Source organism: Salvelinus fontinalis, chromosome 15, assembly GCF_029448725.1.
Source record: "Salvelinus fontinalis isolate EN_2023a chromosome 15, ASM2944872v1, whole genome shotgun sequence".
Classification (NCBI taxonomy): domain Eukaryota; kingdom Metazoa; phylum Chordata; class Actinopteri; order Salmoniformes; family Salmonidae; genus Salvelinus; species Salvelinus fontinalis.
This window is the reverse complement of record NC_074679.1, coordinates 40216946-40224593: the sequence shown is the minus strand read 5'-3', so window position 1 is coordinate 40224593 and position 7648 is coordinate 40216946. Positions and strand designations below refer to the sequence as shown.

Below are 7648 nucleotides of genomic sequence, written 5' to 3'. Positions count from 1 at the left end.
ATAATTATCTGTCCAAAATGGAGATGTATTGATAAACCACTTCTCCAATCTGTTTGGCTCTATAACAAAGAACAAAAAACAAACAGCAAAAAATATATACATGATCAAATACAAATCTTAGAATCAATTATTAAAGACTACCCGCTGGATTCTCCAGTTACATTAAATGAACTACAGGACAAAATACAAACCCTCCAACACAAAAAGGGCTGTGGTGTTGATGGAATCCTAAATCAAATATACAGACCACAAATTCCAATTGGCTATAATTAAACTCTGGCATCTTCCCCAATATTTGGAACCAAGGACTAATCACCCCAATCCACAAAACTGGAGACAAATTTGACCCCAATAACTACCGTGGGATATGTGTCAACAGCAACCTTAGGAAATTATTCTGCATTATCATTAACAGCAGACTCGTACATTTCCTCAGCGATAACAATGTACTGAGCAAATGTCAAATTGGCTTTTTACCAAATTACTGTACGACAGACCATGTATTCACCCTACACACCCTAATTGACAACCAAACAAACCAAAACAAAGGCAAAGTCTTCTCATGCTTTGTTGATTTCAAAAAAGCCTTTGACTCAATTTGGCATGAGGGTCTGCTATACAAATTGATGGAAAGTGGTGTTGGGGGTAAAACATACGACATCATAAAATCCATGTACACAAACAACAAGTGTGCGGTTAAAATTGGCAAAAAACACACACATTTCTTCACACAGGGTCGTGGGGTGAGACAGGGATGCAGCTTAAGCCCCACCCTCTTCAACATATATATCAACGAATTGGCACGGGCACTAGAACAGTCTGCAGCACCCGGTCTCACCCTACTAGAATCCGAAGTCAAATGTCTACTGTTTGCTGATGATCTGGTGCTTCTGTCACCAACCAAGGAGGGCCTACAGCAGCACCTAGATCTTCTGCACAGATTCTGTCAGACCTGGGCCCTGACAGTAAATCTCAGTAAAACCAAAATAATGGTGTTCCAAAAAAGGTCCAGTCGCCAGGACCACAAATTCCATCTAGACACCGTTGCCCTAGAGCACACAAAAAACTATACATACCTCGGCCTAAACATCAGCACCACAGGTAGCTTCCACAGAGCTGTGAACGATCTGAGAGACAAGGCAAGAAGGGCATTCTATGCCATCAAAAGGAACATAAATTTCAACATACCAATTAGGATCTGGCTAAAAATACTTGAATCAGTCATAGAGCCCATTGCCCTTTATGGTTGTGAGGTCTGGGGTCCGCTCACCAACCAAGATTTCACAAAATGGGACAAACACCAAATTGAGACTCTGCATGCAGAATTCTGCAAAAATATCCTCCGTGTACAACGTAGAACACCAAATAATGCATGCAGAGCAGAATTAGGCCGATACCCACTAATTATCAAAATCCAGAAAAGAGCCGTTAAATTCTACAACCACCTAAAAGGAAGCGATTCCCAAACCTTCCATAACAAAGCCATCACCTACAGAGAGATGAACCTGGAGAAGAGTCCCCTAAGCAAGCTGGTCCTAGGGCTCTGTTCACAAACACAAACACACCCCACAGAGCCCCAGGACAACAGCACAATTAGACCCAACCAAATCATGAGAAAACAAAAAGATAATTACTTGACACATTGGAAAGAATTAACAAAAAAACAGAGCAAACTAGAATGCTATTTGGCCCTAAACAGAGAGTATACAGTGGCAGAATACCTAACCACTGTGACTGACCCAAACTTAAGGAAAGCTTTGACTATGTACAGACTCAGTGAGCATAGCCTTGCTATTGAGAAAGGCCGCCGTAGGCAGACATGGCTCTCAAGAGAAGACAGGCTATGTGCTCACTGCCCACAAAATGAGGTGGAAACTGAGCTGCACTTCCTAACCTCCTGCCCAATGTATGACCATATTAGAGAGACATATTTCCCTCAGATTACACAGATCCACAAAGAATTCGAAAACAAATCCAATTTTGATAAACTCCCATATCTACTGGGTGAAATTCCACAGTGTGCCATCACAGCAGCAAGATTTGTGACCTGTTGCCACCAGAAAAGGGCAACCAGTGAAGAACAAACACCATTGTAAATACAACCCATATTTATGTTTATTTATTTTAACTTGTGTGCTTTAACCATTTGTACATTGTTACAACACTGGATACAGTGATCCCTCGCCACTTCGCGGTTCACTTATCGCGGATTCGCTATTTCGCGGATTTTCATAATGCATTTTTTTTCTTTTTTTGGTGCATTGTGCTCTGCATTCTGATTCGCTAAAAACTCACTCCCGCTTCTTGTATCAAAACATGCTACGAATTGTGCTATCATTTTGTCGTCTCGTGCAGTTATGTGTACGTACATCGCTTAGCAACCATGGTGCGAATGGCCACTGAACTTAAGCGAGTAGCTGAGGAATGGGACCCTTTGATGAGCCGTTCATTACAGTTCTCCAACGTAATCGATGGTGGCATGTCGGTGTACAAGGATCTTTTTGCAAAGAAGAAAAAAGAGCGACAACAGCTGCCTATCACTATGTTCTTCTCCCGAACAAACACACCTGCACCGCGGGCTTCAGAAGAAGAGAACACTGCAGAGCGCAGTCAGGATGCAGCGGCCCAGTCTGAAGAGCAGTGAAACGGCCTACACGTGAGTCACTGTATTTGTATACATGTAATAGTTGCTAATTGTAAAAAAAAAAAAAAAATCTATTTCGCGGATTTCACTTATCGCGGGTCATTTTCGGAACGTAACCCCCGCGATAAACGAGGGATTACTGTATATATAATATGACATTTGTAATGTCTTTATTGTTTTGAAACTTCTGTATGTGTAATGTTTACTGTTCATTTTTATTGTTTATTTGACTTTTGTATATTATCTACCTCACTTGCTTTGGCAATGTTAACACATGTTTCCCATGCCAATAAAGCCCCTTGAATTGAATTGAATTGAATTGAGAGAGAGAGAGAGAGAGAGAGAGAGAGAGAGAGAGAGGAGAGAGAGAGAGAGAGAGAGAGAGAGAGAGAGAGAGAGAGAGAGGAGAGAGAGAGAGAGAGAGAGAGAGAGAGAGAGAGAGAGAGAGAGAGAGAGAGAGAGAGAGAGAGAGAGAGAGAGAGAGAGAGGACAGAGACAGAGACAGAGACAGAGACAGAGACAGAGACAGAGACAGAGACAGAGACAGAGACAGAGACAGAGACAGAGACAGACACAGAGACAGAGACAGAGACAGAGAGAGAGAGAGAGAGAGAGAGAGAGAGAGAGAGAGAGAGAGACAGAGACAGAGACAGAGACAGAGACAGAGACAGAGACAGAGACAGAGAGAGAGAGAGAGAGAGAGAGAGAGAGAGAGAGAGAGAGAGAGAGAGAGAGATTGCAGATGCTCTTGCCCCGGTGTCTCATCCCTCTGTGTCGACCATGTTTCCCTGTGTAAATAATTAAACTGCTGAACCAAACAGCTAACAGGACGCAAACACACACACAGCTGAACCTCACAGACGGACAGAGCTAAAAGGCCACACCTTTCTACAACAGTAATAAGCCTGCCCCATTAGCAAGCATTACACACATTAATCTCAATGACACACACACACACAATCACAAAAACACACAGAGAGAGAGATTTACAGGCACTCACTAAACAGAGATGGTCAAGGTAACCTCTAAATACTGGTCAATATAGACCATCTCTTCTATTTGTAAATGACATGTTCTATTTCAATGCAGATGAAATGTTGGTTTTGGTTTTGGTAATCTTATCTGGCTTGATCTTTACGGTCTGGCACTCAGGGCATTCAATCTGCATGTTGCCATGGTCACCACAGAAACACAAGAAAAACAGTGGCATTAATCAAGGTTTAAATCAATGTTTACCACGAGATAGAGAGAGAGCACTAAAGTGGCATTTGCATTTAGTTATAGGACTGTGTGTGTCTGTGTCGGGCAGAAGGTATCGGCACATGAGGTCTGATACCAACAGACAGTTTCTATCTACAAGCCGGCAGACTGCTGAACACTTTTTAAGTGTTATTTAACTAGGCAAGTCAGTTAAGAACAAAATCTTATTTACAATGACGGCCTAGGAACCGTGGGTTAACTGCCTTGTTCAGAGGCAGAACGACAGAGTTTTAACTTGTCAGCTCGGGGATTCGATCTTGCAACCTTTCAGATACTAGTCCAACACTCTAACCACTAGGCTACCTGCCGCCCCAGAACTAGACTGACCACCTGCACCTTAGCCCACATGCACTCACTCACGCACACACACACCCACAAACTCATCCACACACACACATATACATTCATACTACACACATCACATATGCTGCTACCAGGCTCTTATTATAATTGCTAAATACTGCACAATTTAAACACTTGCCCCTTCCCCAATACACATGTAAATATTGGACTATAAGTTGTGCCTTCCTGTTTTATACTTATGCTAAAACGTTTATTGGGTTGGCGCCCCCCCTTGGTTTGTGCTGTGGTGGAGACCTTTGTGGGCTATACTCGGCCTTGTCTCAGGATTGTAAGTTGGTGGTTGAGGATATCCCTCTAGTGGTGCGGGGGCTGTGCTTTGGCAAAGTGGGTGGGGTTATATCCTTCCTGTTTGGCCCTGTCCGGGGGTTTCTTCGGATGGGGCCACAGTGTCTCCTGACCGCTCCTGTCTCAGCCTCCAGTATTTATGCTGCAGTAGTTTATGTGTCGGGGGGCTAGGGTCAGTTGGTTATACCTGGAGTACTTCTCCTGTCTTATCCAGTGTCCTGTGTGAATTTAAGTATACTCTCTCTTATTCTCTCGTTCTCTCTTTCTCTCTGAGAACCTGAGCCCTAGGACCATACGTCAGGACTACCGGGCATGCTGACACCTTGCTGTCCCCAGTCCGCCTGGCCTTGCTGCTATTCCAGTTTCAACTGTTCTGCCTGCGGTTACGAAACCCCTACCTGTTCCAGACCTGCTGTTTTCAACTCTTAATGATCGGCTATGAAAAGCCAACTGAGATTTATTCCTGATTATTATTTGACCATGCTTGTCATTTATGAACATTTTGAAAATCTTGGCTCTCTCTAATTTTCTCCTTCTCTCTTTCTTTCTCTCGGAGGACCTGAGCCCTAGGACCATACGTCGGGACTACCGGCCGTGGTGACTCCTTGCTGTCCCCAGTCCGCCTGGCCTTGCTGCTATTCCAGTTTCAACTGTTCTGCCTGCGGTTATGGAACCCCTACCTGTCCCAGACCTGCTGTTTTCAACTCTTAATGATCGGCTATGAAAAGCAAACTGAGATTTATTCCTGATTATTATTTGACCATGCTTGTCATTTATGAACATTTTGAAAATCTTGGCTCTCTCTAATTTTCTCCTTCTCTCTTTCTTTCTCTCGGAGGACCTGGTCCCCAGGACCATGCGTCGGGACTGCCGCCCGTGGTGACTCCTTGCTGTCCCCAGTCCGCCTGGCCTTGCTGCTATTCCAGTTTCAGCTGTTCTGCCTGCGGTTATGGAATCGCCACCTGTCCCAGACCTGTTGTTTTTCAACTCTTAATGATCAGCTATGAAAAGCCAACTGAAAATTATTCATGATTATTATTTGACCATGCTTGTCACTTATGAACATTTTTGAACATCTTGGCATAGTTCTGTTATAATCTCCACCCGGCACAGCCAGAAGAGGACTGGCCACCCCTCATAGCCTGGTTCCTCTCTAGGTTTCTTCCTAGGTTTTGGCCTTTCTAGGGAGTTTTTCCTAGCCACCGTGCTTCTACACCTGCATTACTAGCTGTTTGGGGTTTTAGGCTGGGTTTCTGTACAGCACTTCGAGATATTAGCTGATGTACGAAGGGCTATATAAAATAAAATTGATTGATTGATTGATTTATTCTATTCTATTGAGCCATTTACTTTATGTTCATATTCTTATCTTTTATTATTTCTTATTGTTGTCGCATTGTCGAGAAAGAACCTGCAAGTAAGCATTTCGACGGTGTATACCATGTGTATCCTGTACATATGACTAATAAAACATGAAACTTGTGTGTGTGTGTGTGGGGTGTGTTTTTGTTTAACTATCCTTGTGGGTACCAGAAGTCCCCATAAGGATAGTAAAACAATGAAAATTGTTTTTTTTTTAAGTGGGGATATTTAGCTGGGCCCACGAGCTGGTCCCCATTTTAGGGTTGGGGTTAGGTTTACGGTTAGGGTTAGAATTAAGGTTAGGGTTAGGGGTTAGGTTTACGGTTAGAGTTAGAATTAGGGTTAGGGGTTAGGTTTACGGTTAGAGTTAGAATTAAGGTTAGGGGTTAGGTTTACGGTTAGAGTTAGAATTAAGGTTAGGGTTAGGGGTTAGGGTTAGGGTTAAGAGTTAGGTATAGTTTTGGGGTTAGAGCTTTGGGGTTACGGTTAGGCTTATGGTTAAGTTAGGGTTCGATTTAGGGTTAGGGAAAATAAGATTTTGGATGGAAATAAATTCTTGGTTCCCACAAGGACAGCAATACAAAACACTGTCTGTGTGAGTGTGTGTGAGTGTGTGTGTGTGTGTGTACACGGTCACGAGGTGTCAAACTGAAACATTGTGTTCATAAACAGCGTCATGGAAACCAAGGACACTTTGACTGCCACATACACACAAACGCGCATGCGCACACAAACACGCGCTGACAGCAGGCATCTGCAGGAATCCTGCTAATACACACACCGTTTGAACCATCGCATCACTCCATACAAGGACATCCCTTACAGTAGGCAACATAAAGACCTCTACATACCACATCCTCTACATACCACAATCACACTACCACTTTAACCAGTGACAAAACCTCACATCTTCATCCATTCCACTTCCTCCCCTCTCTTCCTCTCCATAACGTAGGTAATAGATTCATGCATTTTCACTGAATGTCTAATGAAAACAGACACAATCATCCCACTCATTCATTAAACAGTTTAACACACACACACACACACACATACACAAACATGGAAAACATTTACAAACACCATTCGTTAAACAGAAAAATTGAATAGTATAGATGGAATAGCTCTGCGAATGACACAATTAAAACCCTCCACTCTGAAAAGTGGCCTATTGACACACACAAGTCCTGTTAGCATCGTTAATAACTCATTAACAAAGATTGGAACAACGACATGCGGTAGAAGCTTACAGGATTTGTATCATTGAAACTGATTGGTCGATAGTGGTTTCAACATCCAATTTCACTTCAATGTTTGGTTTCCAGATTTTTCCAGTCTAGCGTGATAAGGGAATGTATTATGCATGCTACACCTGTGTGCGTGCGTGAATGCATGCCTAGTATGCACACAAGCACACACAAGTGCACAGACACACAAAACAAAATCGAGACACACACACATCAATGCAATATTAATCATAAAATATGAACTTTATAAAAACATGCCTGAACAAAAGAACAAGTATTGCACACACACACACATATAAGTTTCTCTGTTGCTACAGCAACTGCTGGCTTTCCATGACAATGGCAGTGGTGTTGCCATGGAGACAGGTATACAGCCCTAAGCAGATGGCAGCGAACTGTGAGTCACATGGAAGGGCTTTACTGTTCCACACACACACACACACACACACACACACACACACACACACACACACACACACACACACAC

General features: G+C 43.0%; 1 protein-coding gene and 1 long non-coding RNA gene across 3 annotated transcripts in view; one reads left to right on the top strand and one right to left on the bottom strand.

The window, feature by feature from the left end:
- foxn3 (forkhead box N3) overlaps window positions 1-7648 on the bottom strand; it is a 261189-nt gene that overhangs the window by 209571 nt on the left and 43970 nt on the right. The window lies entirely within an intron of this gene.
- LOC129811989 (uncharacterized) lies at window positions 3142-6034 on the top strand. Its single transcript, XR_008752964.1, has 2 exons — window positions 3142-3662; window positions 4827-6034. It is a non-coding gene; the product is annotated as an uncharacterized LOC129811989 (long non-coding RNA).